Below are 17,436 nucleotides of genomic sequence, written 5' to 3' on the forward strand. Positions count from 1 at the left end.
CTGTTTACACACTTCTGCTTAGAACGCTTGCAGTATTTGTTTTTCAAAACATTCTCTGTTTTTTTTATCCGATGCAGTACTTACAGCATGTCACACAATAAGAAACAAAATTATGGACAAATTGCAGTAAAGAAAAAAACAAGGTGGAATTCCAGGGATTGTATAAACTGGAATAAACCATACAGAAGAAAAATTCGGATTAGATCTATTACGGGGGGAAGATTGCGGCGCTGGGAGCCAAAGGATCATTCTTGCTCTGCTTTTTTAAATCCAAGTCCACACAGAAATGAGGGTGTCTCTGAAGAAAACTGTTTCTCCAGATCTCCGAGGCTAGGCTTCTTGTCCCTGGCGCCTTCTCCATCACCCACAGCACGGGACGTGACAGGAATTCTCGCCCCCCGCCCGCCGTCCCAGCCCCGGCCAGAGCGGACGCCGCGGTCCCGGCCCGGCTCCGCGCCGCCCGCAGCGGCGGGACACGGGGGCCCCGCTCCCGGAGCGGCTCCCACAGCGGCCGGCACGGAGCGGCAAGCTCGCAGAGCCCCGCCAGCCCCGGGCGAGGGGAGCAGAAGCCGGACAGGAGCCGGACCCCGGCCCGTCGCCCCCGCGGAGCCTCCGCCCGCTCCGTACTCACCGACTCGCTCGGAAACTTCCCCCAAGTTTCGGCGGCGCGGCGGGCGGCAGCGGGCGTGCGCCCCCCCGGCGGGCGCCGGCACCATGGGAGCGCCTCAGCCAGCGGCCCCAACTTCTGGGGCGGCAGCGACCGGCAAAAAACGCGAGCGAGAGCGGCGGGGCGGCGGGCTGAGCCCGCACTCCTCCCGCGGGGCGGGGCGGGGCAGGCGGAGAGCGGAGCGGAGAGGACTGCAGGGAGAGAGGGAGGGAGGGAGAGAGGGGAGGTCAGCACGGGGCGGGGGGCGGCGGGGAGCGCTCCCCAGCACCCCTCCCCATGCACCGTCCCCCGGCGGCGGCCGCAGCAGCAGCAGCGGTGTTGGCGCTCACTTCGCTTGCCGCAGCCCGCTCCCCGCCTGTCCTGCCCTGCCGGGGCGCGGGGCACTCAGCGGCCATCGCCGCGCACTCCTCCTCCTCCTCGTCGTTCACCCCGGCAGCTGCCGGCCCCGCCGCGGCTCGGGGCTCGGAGCGGCTCGGGGGAGCGTGTCTGCCGGGGTGGGGCGGCTCGGGGGCCGCGGCCGCCCGGCCCGAGCCCGGCCGGTGCCGGCACTGGGGCTGCGCCGCGCGGCTCCGTCTAGAGGGGGACGGCGCTACTGCAGCGCGCATCCCGGCCGGACGGACGGACTGACGGACGGACTGACGGACGGAAGGGAGCGCGGCCCCGCCGCCGCTCCGCGCTCTGGCGCAGTCCCACCGGCCGTGGCGATCGGGGAGAGCCCCCGGCCTCCTGGCCCGGCCTGGACCAGGGGCTCAGCAGGTCTGGCAATCGCGTTTGTGTTCAGGAAGGCGACGAATACGATTTTTGGGCGAAGGGGTGTCAGCGTGCCACGGGCGCGGCTGCCAGGTGGAAGGTCTTGGACGCCTGAAAGGATGAAGGCACGTTCCGCGACCAGGTGTGTGGCAGTGCGCACACAGGGCTGAGTAGTGTGAATGTAGAAGGGAGCTACTCTCCGTTTTGCTGGGGACTGGCTTAAAATAATAAAATATTTCTCTTTTGCAAAACAGTTTAGGAAAGAGAACATTTAAAAGGAGCATACTGTCATTGGTTTATTTGCATGTCATTTGCATTAAGAAAGTACCAAACGCAGACCCACGTGTGCAAAGGTGACCTCAGCAGTGACAGGTTGATCTTTAGGGCCCTTGCGTGCTCCCTGTCATGCGTGTCCCCCACACCTTCAAAATGGCTTAGCGTCCAGCTTCCTCATTAAACAAAGGTGGGACAAGAGCCCCACAGATCAGTGTTGTAAGAGTTTCACAATCATTCAGGAAGTCACAGAACCCCCTCTGAAATTAACTGGGAATAGTAGAGAATTGGATCTCGCCCAAGCTTCCTGCTGTGTATGGTACACAGGAATTGCAGTGCCGGCATATGGAAGTTTTTTGACTATTATAATGGCTGGGAACCGTGCAGCTCCTGGCACCTGTGGCTGCTCAGGCCAGTGCTGCCCTTCCCAAGCTGTTGAACCAGGTGCTTCCAAACTGGGAGCTTCTTGTCTTTGAAAGCTGGTGTTCCTCAAAGGCTGACCTGCAAGCAGCAGTTATCTGTCTTCTTGATGCAGGCTTGCTCTGCCCAGAACAAACAGGGTGATTCCTGGGGGCTGAAGACATGTATCTGGGTGAGATGTGCAATTTCCAGTTGACTTAAGGGAATTAAAACCTGACATGTTGATAAGTACATGACAAAAGTATGGCTGAGGTTTTAAACTAAGGGTGCACAGATTCATCTTGCTTATTCCTACACCAGAACCGTCTCTTGCCTTTTCCTCATTCAACATCAAAGGATCAGAATTATTTTTTTCTTTTTAACAGTATCAAGCAATACCACAGTCTTTGCATTAATATATATGCAAAGGACATTAAGTTCCACTTCTTGCCACTGGTGAGGGAATTCATACCCACATCTTCCAGGAGATGCCTGTCCTGCCAAACTAGCAGTTGCTACTCACGTCTTTCATCCTTACCTCTTGTGCTGAAGCTACGGCAAAGCATGATTAATAACTCATTGTGTTAGAAATAGCAACCACAGATCTGATCCTGGCCCTATAGTTTTGTGGTTGAAGCACTGTGATAAAAGGGGAAAATTCCAGGTCCAGAGATGTTTATGGGGTTTGTTTAATACAATATTCCTGTAGCATAGTAACATCTGAGACTATGACAAACTGGTTTGTATTAATCAAGTGGCAGTGAGAGCTGAGCATGTTAGATACTACATGGATAAACAAGAGAAAATTATTTATTGTTCCCTCATTATATGTACAAATAAACTTGGATAACAATAAATCCATAGATTTATTATATATTCTAGGTTTACAGCTGCCTGGATTTTCTCTGTAGTCAATAAAATTTTTAATTTCTTCACATGATAGGTAGTTTAGTTTCATGCGGACTAATGTCAAACACAGTACATTGCCAACAAGACCAGATTCAGGCAAAAGCAGCCAAATTAATTTTCACTTAGAAAGCTTGTGAGGGTGTAGGGGGGCTGGAAAGACAGGAGAAAACAGTATAGTTTTCCACATTGTCTGGCCTTGGATCTGTGAAAGCACAAGGCTGTGTATCACTTGTGTGTAGGATAAATACTTTGAATTTTCTCAATCATCTCAATACAAAGAAATAGGATAATAAGTGGTCAGTAATCTTTTGGGTTATCTCTTATTAAAATAAACAAAGGAGGTCTGTCTTTTAATAACTATTATTCTCAGTTTCATTGGAAGATTTCAGGGGATATTAATATTAAACTATTTACTAGATTTAGTATTGCTAGTCTGTGGTAGTAGTTTAATTGCTCAGAGAATTAGAAGTGAAGTACCCAAGACTGGAATATTATGACCCATGAATCTTAGGTCGGCAACAACATAGAAATTGCTTGTATTTTTTATACATCTGTTAGGAAATATCTACTTTTAAAACTATGTATAATTTAATCCATGCCCATGTTCTTCACTTTTTGGTTTATGCTGTATTATCGCTCTTCCAGATTCCATCTAATCTTCTTAAAAAGCCTGGAAAAGCAAGTCTAGCTTGAGGACATTCAGTAAAGATACTTGAATTCTGACCATTCCTGACATAATATACAGGGATGCCTACACCTACCCTTTTCTCTGTACATGCAGTTGCTACTTCACTCCTTTCCAAATGGTGTATTGAAAGTTGAATCATTCCTGAGCATGACACTCTGGAGCCAGGTCCAGAAGACAAAACGATGTCTGATCTGGTTTTACTCTCTATTTACAATAGTGAATAATGCAGTGTTTATCAACAGGGTGTCAAATAGGATTCCAACAGCTCAGTTAATGATAATTCATAAAGTAAGTGCTGTTTGTAATTTCTGCCAGACTTGCTTGCCGGTGACTGCCTACTGTAAGCACTGACTAAAATCTGAGCTTTTACAACATAAAGGTAGCTGTATTGGTAAAGTCTGTTGGCCAAACTCCCATGGCTTGATTTTGCACGCAGTAGTTGCCTGTTGTCAGCAAAAGCAATGTTAATTTATATATGTCTGGATCAATATAGTGGGCTACACATGCAAGGTCCATGCTAGAAAAAGGAGTTTCTTTGTCTAGGAGTTTGTATGGAAAGGAAATAAAGTGACATTTTTTTGTTGGGCTTTTTGCAAAATGCACTCTCAATTGATACTGCTTTACCTGCAGAGCTTTTAAATGAGGCCTGAAATAGGTAGTTTAGTCTGAGTAGTTTAAAATTCACTATAGTGTGGGGTAAAGGTGAGAATGGATATGTTTCTCTTGAGTGAAAAACTTAAGATACTTATACCAATTACAAAAAGAGTTTTTATTTTCCCAAACTGCATGAAAAAAATGCAGAAGACAGATTAAGTCAAGATATTGTTCATGTTCTGCAATCATCATTGCAGTTTAAATCTATTGTCTTATTTTCTTGGTTCTTGCTTAACACAATCATAAACACAAAGTACACAGGTGGAAAGGGATCTCAGGAGCTCCCCACTCCAACCTCCAGCTCAATGCAGGGCCAGTGAAGAGGGCAAATATTGCTGGGCTTTACCCAGTTGATTTTCAAAAACTTTCATGTCTGGAGGCTATACAGCATCTTGGGGCAACCTGCTTCACTCCTGCACTGTCCTGTGGGGAAAGAGGTTTCATTTCTTTTCCTCTATGGACTTCTCAGTTCTCATTATGCCCATTGTCTCTCCTTTGTCCATCTCCACTGCTGGGGAGAGCCTGGCTCTGTCTTTTCAATGTCCTATTTGTGGCAAGGGGAAAGCTGCTCTGAGGTGCTGCCAAAGCCTTCCCTTCTCATTGCTGAAAACAGCCCTGTCCCTCAACATCCTTTTGAGGGGCTGATGCTCCATCTCCTGATCTGGGCATCCTTGTGCTGCTTCATTGGGTCACTCCACTCTGCACCATCTCACGGGCTTCTTTGCCCCCAGGGCAGGATTTTGCATTTTTGCATTTGTCCTGCAGAATTTCTCACAGTTGCCATCAGCCTGCTCGTCTACCCCGTCTAGGTCCTGCTGTAAGACAGCCCCAACCCTCCAGTTGGTATTATCTGCAAACTTGTCAAGAGTACACAGTACCTCCCCCAGGTCATTGATGCAGATATTAAACAGGGTGACTATGAGTTACTGGCCCTCAAGCAGAAAACTATGATTCCATAGCTTTTAGTGACACAACACACCTTTTTCCAATTAATCTCCACTGATTTTATCTAGATGGTAATAAAAAAGGGAGGATGTAATGATTCAGATGAATATGTGTTTCTCCCTTTATGTCCTATTTTTAGAAAACTTAAGGGGAAAGAAAGTCCACTGGGAGTGTGTGAAACTTATGTGATAACCTTTATAGAGAGTAAATCAGTCTTTTAGGCATTTACTGTGTTTTTCATCAAATTATTTAGTTTTAGGATAATAGCAAGTCAAAATTCTGATCAGAAGGAAGTTAATCCTTCTTCTTTCTTCCCTTCACCTTCTTAATGTTCTTTATTCATGTAAGGAATAAGGAATAACTGAAAGAAGAGAAGCTCTCTTTTAATCTAAATTTCCATCCTAAGTAGAATTTCAGAAAAAAGTACCATGACACACGATTGCTTGCCACAGAAAGAAACCACACTAATAAAATGCATATTCCAACCATGATCAGACTTGTAGCAAGAGCTGGGAATGCACAGTGCTTGCTGTATGTAAAAGTAAAAACAATATTTAATAGCAGCTCTGTTCTCAGCCTCTGAATATGTGGAAAAATTTAGTTTGTGGGTTGTCTGGGTTACTTCCTTTAAAGCTACAGAGCAAAGCTCCCCCAAATACTTTATATGAAAGCAGAATAATTACCTAACCAATAAATATCTGTGGAAACAGAGAATTTTCTCTAAGGAACTAATCTCCAAGGAATCAATGTGAACATGTGTGCAGGGTACGAAGGCACAGGCAAAGCAAGAAAGGAAAAAATGAATAAATGCTCTGCCACAGCCTGGGGTCTCTTGCTTTCTCTTTCTGTTGCTTCTAAGTCACCTATCATGTCATTATCTACAGCTAATATAAAACAAAGACCTATTTGGCCATGTAATGAATACACTGACTTTCTAGTTCTCTGGAAAAGGTGTATATTTGTGGTATTTTGCTTGCTTTTTATCTGGACAAGGGAGATGGAGGAGTGTATAAATTTAGGTTTTGGTTCAAATTATATATTTACTGCACTTTTTTAACACAAGAAATATAAAATCTGGTGTTCTGGCCTATTTCCAGCACTGCATAGCTTGTCCTGCCTCCTAGACGTTACTTAGCCAGAATAATTTCTTCAAATGAACAGTGAAAAACATTAATCAATTTTATAGTATGTATAAGTGTATATATGTATGTATGTATGTGTGTGTGTGTATTATTTTATGAATGTTGTGTTGCTTGTCTCTGGATCTTAACTGAATCCCATCCTTAGTCTATCAAGTGTTGAAGAATGTGACTAGGCACATATTGCAAATCTGGAATCCAGAGCCTGAGACCACTTCCTGCACCTATTAGTCCACGTTGTCCTCCATTTTCTTCTGACAATGAGCAAGTTTAGGGCTCCGGTAAAACTTCTACCTAAAGTGCTTTTGTCTAAGTGTCCCAAAGGTTTAGATACTCAAACAAGGTTTCTTCATTGCTTTCCTGTGTTTGAATTCCTAAATTCTGACATGTTAGATACCTAACCAGTTCTGTTCTCCAAGTGTTTTACATTTTATTGCTCAGAGCATTTGTTGTCTACCCATGTTTCATGAGCATTTTTCTGCAACTTTTGCTACATGTTCCTGCTCTCCACCTCAAGTTCTTTTGTCTTTCTTATTAAGGTGAAAAGGAGAACACAGAAGCTGGAATAGACACCATGCTTGATTATTTGTGTACTTAAATTCACTTTATGTTAAAACAGTAGCGCTAGCATGCAAAAAGATGACAGACAACAATTTGGTCAAAGTTACAGTGTATAAAGGATGATTCTTAAATTTCTTTCAAAAGAAAGAAATTTCTAGTCAAAGGATGTGAACAAAGCCAGATAGTAACTTTGTTTGTTGTTTTCAAAAGTCTGCTGGTTCCAGGAAAAGCAGCATCCTTTAATTCATGATTCAGGTTAAGGTCTCCAATTGACAGATCTTAAGTATTTGTGGCAATAAGGGATTAGAGATGGACAGAGTGATTAACTACATGCTGTTGCCATCTCTACGTAATGGGTTTACTTCTGTTCAGGACAACATTTTCTGCAGAAATTGGGTTTTGACAACAATTCACCATTTTGAGAAAATTGTAATATTGGTAGAGGAAAATCCTGATTTGCATTATTTTGTCATTCAAATACTGACAGAGCAGTTTCTCTCAAAGAATATTTTTATGTGCTTGGAAGTTCCTAAGATGATGGAACTTTGACTCCTCAGAAAGACTGTTCACATGTTTCTCAGTTCTACTCTGTATCTTCCACCTAAACAGGTGTAAAAATCAGACCTACAAATCTGTAGTTCCCTGGTTTCCCTATTATAGAGCCTTTTTTGCAGATGTGATTACACTGATAATTCTCCTGTCAGTAACCTTAATGGAGCCATGAGCACCTTACAGCCAAAATACAGATCTCTGGACCCTTTCACTGTAACACAAGTTCTTCTCCTCCATGAGGTCCTCCCGTGGACTTTCTGTTTCATTCACAGAAAGTGTTTTGGTTGTCCATCCACACAATCTATGATCCTCTAGCCCTCAACACCCTGCCTGGGTGAAATTACTGCACGTAATTATTATTTCAAACTCTTCATCTTGTGCTTTGATGATTCTTAGTGTTCATACTGTACTCATGGCAGCGGAGACTCAAGTCAGCTGACACAGAAATGGCCTCAAGAGTCATCCAGTTTTGGGAGTCTCCAGCTTTTCTGGTTAATGGAGTTGCATAACAATATTTTACCTCGGATGAAAGCCATATGATGCATACCATATATCTTGGGGAAGCCAAAGAACAGGGTCCTGTGAAAAGCAGTGTTCTCACACTACTCCCAAGTTCCATCATGGGATCTGGGGCAAGCCAAATATAAAACTGGGTTCCAGGAAATAGGTGACTTCAATCTAATCTAGGATCTGATGACTATTTCTTTTTGTCAGTGGAGACTCAAACTGTTGAGTCTCAAACTCAAAGCAGTAGTTTCTACACCAGAGCAGTCCACCTGCTCATCATGGGCTTGACATGCTTGACATGTCATTATTTTGACATAGTTACCACACTTGAATTACTGAGAAGCCAAACACAGCTGAAGGCCAAATACAACTGAAGCTAGCTACTCATGGTGTAGTTAATTCATGTATCCCAAATCAGGATTTACTTCTTTTTCCTAATTCCTGGTATTTTCTTGGCTAGCTTTCTAAATATCTCAGTGGAAAAGATTCCCTTACCTACTAAAGATACCTGTGTCATATATTCACAAGCTTATTATTAGAATGCTTTCCATAATGCCTCTTATTTCCTTCACTAAAATTTAAAGAATTCTTGATCCACACTGAAAATGGTGATCAGATTATTCTCTTCTGTGTTTGAAAACAGTTGCCATGTACTCTAGAATTTTTTCTTTGTCCTAGGCCAAAGGGTCTCTATTTTTAAAATCTTTCATCATGGATCACATTCTCTTTGCTTCTAATAACATGCACTGTCTGGGGCTCTCTCCAGTTGCCCCATGTCTCTTCCAAAGTATAATGCTCCAAAGGGACCAAGTTCTCTACATTATGTTCTAATAATGCTCAGAAGAGAAGGGCTTGAAGACTATACTGCTATTTATAAATCAGAGCATTAAATTTGATTATTTCCACCTAAGAGCATTACATCATGTAGAATTTCATCCATTTTTCATTCCACCACTGCGATTTCTCAAGATAATTCTGAATTTGAATTGTGTGTTCCAATGCATTCATGTTTTCACTTTTTTTCAACTTTGTCTCATCTGCAAACTTATTAAAGCTGTCATCCAGATTGTTAAAAAAGGATTGAATAAAAGTCAGAACAAAGAAAGGTCCTGTAATTTTGTGATATGACAGTATCAAAATAAAACTAAACAAAAGGTTTTAAAATTCTATTCATTACCCAATTAGCTTTCATGCTATTACTTTTCATTTAAAGTATTTGAAAAGAGTTTATTTAATTCTAGATATGCTTTGGATTTGTTTTTGGTTTGGTTTTTTTTTTGTTGTTTTGTTTTCTGTGAATTGAATTTAGACTGATTAGTTTACTATTTCCAGTCTCCTCTTCCTCTGCTTTCTCTCCTCTTATTATATAAGGCAGCTGTTATTTTTTTGTCCTTTCCCATATCTTTTAGCCATTTTTGACTGATTCTCAAGTAATTGCTAATCTGAAGAATTCGCTTAAAATATCCCAGGCCAAAGTCTGTCTAGTCTGACTGACTTGACAACATTCCATACTGCTCTCCTGACCTATTTCCTCCTTCTTTTACATTGAGTACTTAACATTTTTTCATGGATGTCCAGCTTTTTTTTTGTCACATGCAAAAAAATATTCCAGTCTTTTTGGGATCATCAGTTGTGTCATTTCCTTGCCTCCAGTCTCATAAATAGGGAGGAAAAGCAATCATAATTTTCTCTTCTCCTTGTTATTTTTAATGCTTATTTCATTTTGAAGTGTTTTCTAGCTCTGTGTTTGGTTTATGCCTTAGCCTTCTGACTGGATCATCCACACACTTTTATTTTATATGTTTTAGAATTTGATTTCCACTTTTCAGATGGAACTTTGTGAGTTTGAGATCAAGTAAAAGTTCCTTGTTTACCTAAATTAATCTCTCTCTCAATACTTTTCCCTTCTAATAGGAATAGTTTATGGTTTTTGCTACAACTTAATTACTTTTTCCTTTGACCTTTTTATTGACTTGAATTGGGGAAAGTTGCCTGCTTCAAGTCCATGACTGTCTCCTTTTTCTCTAGTTTCTTCCCTGAGAATATAAACTCTAATTCCAGTCACTGTCTCCGAGTCACCTTTCATCATTCTTTTCTCAAACAGCTAATTTTCACTGGTACTTTTCACTGGTACCGAAGCACATCCAGAAGAGCTTGTCCTCTCACTGTTTTAAACACAGAAATAGAAGTGGCAACCAATGCTTTTCAGTATAGATCTTGTTAATTGATCTGTGTCCTGATGTTTCCTTTCCTACCCATTCTTCAGATAGTTAAACTCTCTTGTGACTCTCTGCTTGTGTGCATTGGGTGTTAAATGATTGGTCATTTGCTCCTAATAAAGACTTCCACTATATATTCTCTGTTCACTTGTTTGGTTTACTGACAGCAGCAGCTGAGTCCTCCTCTTCTTTCACCATCATCCACAGGCTTTGGATGAGTCCAACTTTCTCCTTTGTCTGGAGTTCAGCACAAATGCAGGGCTATGTCCTTTAATGTTAGATTTCCCTGCTATGTAGTTATCTTGTTCATAACTCTATTTACCAATAAGGTCTTTTTTCTGGTCATATTTTAGGTATTCTTACTCCTTTTGTTGATTTCTTGTATCTCCTCATGATTTCAATTTGTCATACTCCTCTCCAATGCACACAATTTTTTAAAATTAAATTTGTTCAAAATGGATTTATGTATCTGAAAGGTTCACATGCAAGCAGTCCTACAAGAGTGAACACATGGTATACAAAATTAAATCTAAGCATGTAGCTTTTCCCCTGTTCTTTTTCTTTGAACACTTTTTACAGGATTCTTATGTTACTGACTATCAGAAAGACCAAACAGACAAGGAGGAAAAAGAGGTCTTTTATCAAAATTCTAAGTTATATTGTGCTTTTATTTTTCATTTTTTAATTGAGTCCAGTGAAGTTTAGATAGCAGCCTTGAAGTTATTTGCAACTGCAATGTTTAAATGGCTTCAAACAATTGCAGTAATAGTTACCTAACATTGTTGTGTCATTTTATTTTTAATTCCAACTGTAGCCCTGAAGTGTAGCACCAACAGATGTGTCCTTTCCAGTTGCCTTTGACTGTACTTGATAACATTCCATCCGTCCTGATGCTTGTAAACAGATACTTGGATATCCAGCCAGCCCAAACCTCTGACACAGGCCGCAGCTAGAAATAGCCTGTGCAGAAATAATCCCATAAAATAGTTGACACAGCCAAGAGGAGGTCCCTGTTGTGTTGAGGGTTGTTCTACTTGCTATTTAACAGTAGCACCAATGACTTTAACCACAGAAGTTGTGCTCTAGTGAGAAATTGTCACAAAATTGCTGTTTCCCATTTTCATAAATTCAATCTTCCACTTTTATAATTTTGAATTAGCAGTTTTCGGCTATAACTCCTGGTGCAGACATTGGTCTGACATCATGAGGAGGCGAGCAGCCAGGGCTGTGGACTCAGGGTTGAAGGTCTGTTTGCCTTTGGCCTCACTCTCATCAATCCATGCCTGGTCAAAGCTTCTCTGTAAGAGAGGCACTGGAGTATTAGTGTTGCATCTTAGAAATTTAATTTAGTATATGAAACAAGTCATAAGCTTGCCCAAGGACAGGGAAATGTGAAGGAATTTTGTAATTCTGGAGACACATCTCATAAGTATAGCTTCTGTTACTTGTGCAGCACAGACACTGTTTATCCCACCCTGCAGAGGAAGTGGCAGCTCATAACTGCCTACAGGACTGGAACCATCAAGAGCTATCCATTTATCTGCAGTGGAGAAACAGCTGGGAAGGATGGGCTGGGTCAGGCAGGCAAGGATTGCAATAATAAGATTACATTCTTTGGTATGTACATATTTCAGTGGTTTCAAAAAATACTGTCATGATGGTATATCTACTCATATGTTGGGACTTCCTCATTTATTTTTTCCTCACACCTGATGATTTTAATGAAGTTTAGAGACAGGAAAACCATAACAGTGTGGGAAGTTTTGAATACCTGCTAAAAAGTGGAACAGAGGCATCTCCAACACATGGTGTTACCTAAAGAGCCTACATACATCCAGACAAGCAGGAATCATGAGATACAGGTGCACACCACTGACTCCAAACTTCTCACATGGGCAGAGAGGGAAGATGATGTTCTTCAACATATGCCCTGCAATTTTTATACAGGACTCCACAATTTCCAGTTCTTGTATTATCTAAACATCTCAAACTCTCTCAGAGCACATTTTAAGCAATGCATCTTGAGATAAGAGCACCAAAACTCAGCTTTTCTTGTGGTTATCAGTATTTGTTGCATTGTATGCTTAAATACATTCATGACCAGCAAAAATACTTTTCTTCATGTCTCAAAATGTTCCTTTGCCTGAAATTACTCACTCCCTTCCCAATTTTTCTCTAGGTATATTGATAGTTACATTATTGCCTCTCTGCTTTGACTTTGATTTTAGCAAGCTGCTTTAGTTGTGTCTCAGGTGGGAGACTGATACAATGATGAACAGTCCATTCCAATAGGAGTGGAGTTTCACCTGGTGCTTTGTACTTCATTTTCCTAATAATATTGCTGCTGACTTGCCCTACAAGGAGAATTTCTACTTCAATGCAAATATTTTTTTGCTCCTTTTTTGTTTGCTTTGTTTTGATTTGCACCAAAACCTGAACATTTCGAAATTTCCTGTGAACTGAACTTCTAAGAATGTTATACTAGAGCTGCCCACTTGAAGATCAGTTGTCACCTTAGTTCTGCTACCCGAAGTCCTAAGCCTGTGACTTTGGTTGGAGCAGTGAAATACAGGTACTTGGCTGCTGTATATTAGATCTGGTTGCTCTGGAGTCACAAAATCTCAAATCCACATCAGTCTTGGCATGATCCTCTTGCTGAACCTAGTGTGAGCAAAGTGCTTGGTTTCTGGGAAGCTCCCAGCAATCCAGCCCCACCTTGGGTTCTGCTGAGGTTTCTCAGAAACTACAGGGTACAAATCACATGTTTTAGTGGGTGAAACACGCTGTTCTGTAAATTGTGTTTTCTGTGTAATTAATACTTCCTTATCTCTGTACAAAGTCCTTGTCTGATCCATCTTTCTGCCCGTGGTCCCTTCTGGGGGGTTAGCCACCATCACTGTGGTGCTGGTGGAGCTGGTGATTGCTCTTGGAAGAGAGGCCACTGCTACAGGGGAAGATGAGAAGCCTTGCCACCCTGAGTAGGACAGGCAGTGCCAGGAGGAGTACATGTACCTGTGTACCTTGATTCCCTAAACATTGGTGACAAAGCTGCATCCAGGCATCCCACGTACTCCTCTGGTCCAAATCCCATCTTGTCTCTTTAGTGAAAGTAATTTCAATGTAACAAAAAAATAGAACAGGACCCGGCAATGAGATTTCTCGCTGGGCCCTTATCACCCCCATCTTTGGCATAGTTTTGACCTGAGTTAGCAAATCCTGAATAATGCTGGGGGATAGCCCTATCTGGGAACTGCTTCCAGTAGAAAGCACAGAGATGGCTAAAGCCTGGAGCTGGCTTCTTGCTCTCGGACTGTCCCAGCACCATCCCAGCAGTGTCTGAATCCCTGGGTATGCAACATGGTACATGTCAGGGGTATGCAGCACATTCGTGCAGTTTCGCACTATGAAAACATTGGTCTGGCAGACTGAAACCTGAGCCTTCACACAATTTTAGCTACAGGAATAATAATTATACTATACAAGTGCTGGATGGGGGCCCAGAGGAAGCCCTGGCCAAAAGCTATGTAAGTGTGGGCATTGCCCATCAGTGACTGCTTCTGTTTCACTTAGTAGTACAGATGTAGACATGGTCATCTGCCTACTTGAGCTGTCTCTAATTAATTTTGATGACTTAAAACCTAATAGTGTGAAAACAAAGGGGTTTTTGTCATACTCTATCCAAATATCTGCCAGTTTTCTGTCTGTGTAACCCAACCAAAAACTCTCTTTGAGTCAATGCACTCAGCTTTTAAACAGTGCTTTGTGTAAATTCCTGGGACTTTTCCTCCCTGCTAGTGATCTTCAGCCACAACCTTCCCTCTCCCATCCAGACACAGCTGTTGGAGATCACAATTCAGGAATACAGAGCTGGAATAAAAATTACTGGAGCAGCAATGCTCATTGTCTCAATTGCTCCTTTCAGGTGCTGCTTTCTGGAGTCTCTTCTATGTGGAAGAAAAACATTAATATTTTTATATATTAATATTCTTTGAAAATCTTTGCTAGTCTTTTCAGATCCCACCTATTTTCTTCCCTGCTTTCAGCTCTGCTTCAGTTGAGGTTAATGTCTTCAGAGGCTGAGGCTCCTTAAGATCCCAGCACATCTTTGTAACTGAGCTGCAAATTTCAATTTTCTAGAGAAAGACCATGCTATCTTGTAACTGATCCTGTGTTTTGCCTATCTTCCTTTCCCCACTCTTAGGATTTATTTATTGACTTGAAAGTTTTTTGTATATACCTGATTGAAAGATCCATCTGAATAAGTATGTTAGAGGAAAGAAGACGGAAGATATTTGTTACAAACAGAATCTTAAGCCTATTCTGAATTGACTTGTTCTTTTACATCATTAAAATAAAATCTGTAAATCCTTAATGCTAGAAGATGGTTGCTGTTCTGAACTCTGCAGTTTGAAATATTGGTCGTTCCTTATCTGCCAAGTTCAAATAAGGGCCACACCACAGGACCAGGCCCTTCACTACTCAGGAAAGCTTTGCTATCCACAGCAGAACAAATGCAGTACCTGAATCCAGGCAGAGCAGCCACTGCACAGAGGTGTATTACACTGAGCACTGAGACATTCACTTAATGAGATAAATAATTAGATGGGTCCTTGCTTGCTATCATTTGAGATTCCTTTCCACAGCCTACAGGGTCTGGTCTGAGAGAACCAACTCTAACACTGCTTGGTGTCTAATAATTAAAGCAGGGCTGAGAGCTGTGGTGAGCTCTGAAATCACAGGGCTGTGGGACTAGTGGGAAAACAAAAAAACTTTTGTGATGTTCTCATTTGCATAATATCTATCAAGTCTTCAAGTCAATTTGGTAATGAATTTTTCAAACAAAAGAACTAGATTTACAAATATTCACCATATTTTATATAGCAATCTAATCCCCATCTGTCCCCACTGAGTGGTAATCATCACACTTTTTTTCACAGCAAAATGAAGACCATGATTATTACCATGATGATTGTTACAAAAGTAAAATTTGAGTCCAGTGAGAAAATTTGTCATTAAACTGGATAAAAAAGCAACATTGATGTTAAACTGTTCTTTCATTAATAGCAGAATGAGCTGATGAATGCTATTAGTTACAGTTTTGCTGCTTATTTTCTTTTGCCATTTTATTCCTAGACCTTGTGGTTTTGTTAAAATAGGAATGATAAATATCTGTAGTGTCCTGGGTCACAGACTGAAATGGCCTCTTTCAAAGCTTGTAAAGCCAAATAAACAGCAAAACAGCTCGAAAACAAAATCCAGTGCTGACAGGATAAGCCTGAAGCACACTCACTTGCTAATTTTTTACCTAATTACACTTCATTACAACAGATGAGAATGACTTGCTTTTTACTGATAGCAGTAGAGTAGATACACTGGATCTTAGTCCTTTCTCCTGCTATAATGACCTGGATATCTCCTATTGTCTCAAAATGGAGAAAATAATCAGTTTGCCCCTCAGTAGTAGGAGAGAGATCACTTTTCTTCATATTCCTAGACTCTGCAGCATTCAGACATTTGCCACTTCATCCTGTAGGTGTTTTATCACTATACTCCAAAGTACAAATTTGATATCATCATTATATTTCTTACTATTTTTAATATTTAAGCTCTCCTTTTCTTCTCTATCTCAACCTTTTGTTCTTTCTGCCTCAGAAGGCTACCACCTTAGTCCATGGTTGCTACCAGCTTAGTCCATGGTTACTACCTCTTGCCTTCTCTGGAGATATAATGGAAGTTCCTCAGGATGTTAGATATGGAAACTTCCTTTCCTGGTATGTCTCTCACTGCTTTTTATTCTAAACTCTCTTTTAGAATATTGAGCCATTCTTCTCCCAATCCCAAAATTGCCTCTTATATTTCCTTATAATTTAAAAAAGCATTTCCTCCAAGTTTCCATGATGTAGCCTAACAACACATTTTGTAATGCCTTGAGCTATTAAGAGTAATGTTTTCATTATTTGTACACTCTAGCTATTTATTTATCAGTGTCCTGGCCGTTTATAGGCAGCAGAACAGCTGACTTCCATCTATTACAGTTGGGGTTTCATTCCTTTTTAAAATCAAACCATCATCCTTGAGATGGATGAGGCTCCCCTCTTCTCTTTGAAAGGCAGAATCTATGAAATTTTTATTGGATGTGAAATGCACCTTGGAAAAGCAGAAACAAATTGGTGCTGTGACCATCACAATACCTATTCTTCTCCTCACTGTTTCATAAGCATCAAAAATTGGCCCTAAAGGTAGGACTCAAGAAAAACTAGTTAAACAAGTCAATTAGAGAAGATAATAATAAGTGTTGGAAGCAGCAAGACCTACTAAAAGTATGCCTTTACCTGGTAATCCTGCCTGCAGGGACAAAGGGGATGTTGGTCCTCTGTATCCTCTGCTGATCTTCTGTGCTATTCCATAATATTCTGCTTATTTCACAATAAGTTAATGAGCCTACTATGTTGCAACTCCACCCCAGAGCTACTTAATTCATTGGGCTGGCAAGTGTACTGTTTGCTAAGATGATAAATACCAGCAGAGCTCCCAGGTCACCAGGGTTTGTGGCATGACCCATGATTGTAGTCTGGACAGAGTCTGGGACTAGTATGAGTGCATCCGTGCCAGACTCTGTCTTGTGACCAAGGCACCTCAAGGGCAACTAAATAAAAGCCTTGTCCCTCCAGCTAGTCACTTGTTGAACCCTCTTTTTCTCTACCAGAAGCTATTCCACTTAGTGATCCTGTAGCATCTCTGCCACTAACTGTGAGAGAATGGTAAATAAAGTGATTTCCCCTGGAAAAGGAAAAGGCTTCAGAAGGTGCATGTATTTTTGTTGGCTGCTTAACCTTGACAGATGTAATCTTTGGATGTGACTCTTCTAGGCTGAGTGATTCAGTTCACCCTTCCTCCTTTCCCAAGCATTGGGAAATGGGTGCTATCATACTCATGCCCCACACCACCAGTAATAGAATTTTGCTCTGGACACTAACATCTGAGATCTAGGAGAACAGAAGATTTCACTGTAGGATGCTCTATGCAGAATGCCATTTGTCTGCCAGTGCAAGAGAGATTTTCATCCTCCCTGACTGTACTGGTCAAGGTTCAGGAAGTGAAGCAGAATGGGTAATGGAAATGAACATGGTAGTCCATAAGACACATCCTATCCTCAGCTGGAAGACAACCAAA

General features: G+C 41.6%; 1 protein-coding gene across 7 annotated transcripts in view; it reads right to left on the minus strand.

Moving 5' to 3' along the window:
* Positions 1 to 17,436, minus strand: part of GHR (growth hormone receptor) — a 146,887-nt gene that overhangs the window by 116,328 nt on the left and 13,123 nt on the right. Inside the window, exon 1 of one of the 7 annotated variants that reach the window (XM_056513106.1) lies at positions 16,596 to 16,705. The exons of 3 other annotated variants lie outside the window; for them this stretch is intronic. The gene's annotated coding sequence lies outside the window, so the exon portion shown is untranslated. Of the gene's footprint in view, positions 1 to 631; positions 1,025 to 16,595; positions 16,706 to 17,436 lie in introns of those variants that run through there. 3 more of the 7 variants (XM_056513107.1, XM_056513102.1, XM_056513104.1) reach the window with 3 other exon arrangements.

This window comes from Oenanthe melanoleuca, chromosome Z (genome assembly GCF_029582105.1).
Source record: "Oenanthe melanoleuca isolate GR-GAL-2019-014 chromosome Z, OMel1.0, whole genome shotgun sequence".
Lineage (NCBI taxonomy): Eukaryota > Metazoa > Chordata > Aves > Passeriformes > Muscicapidae > Oenanthe > Oenanthe melanoleuca.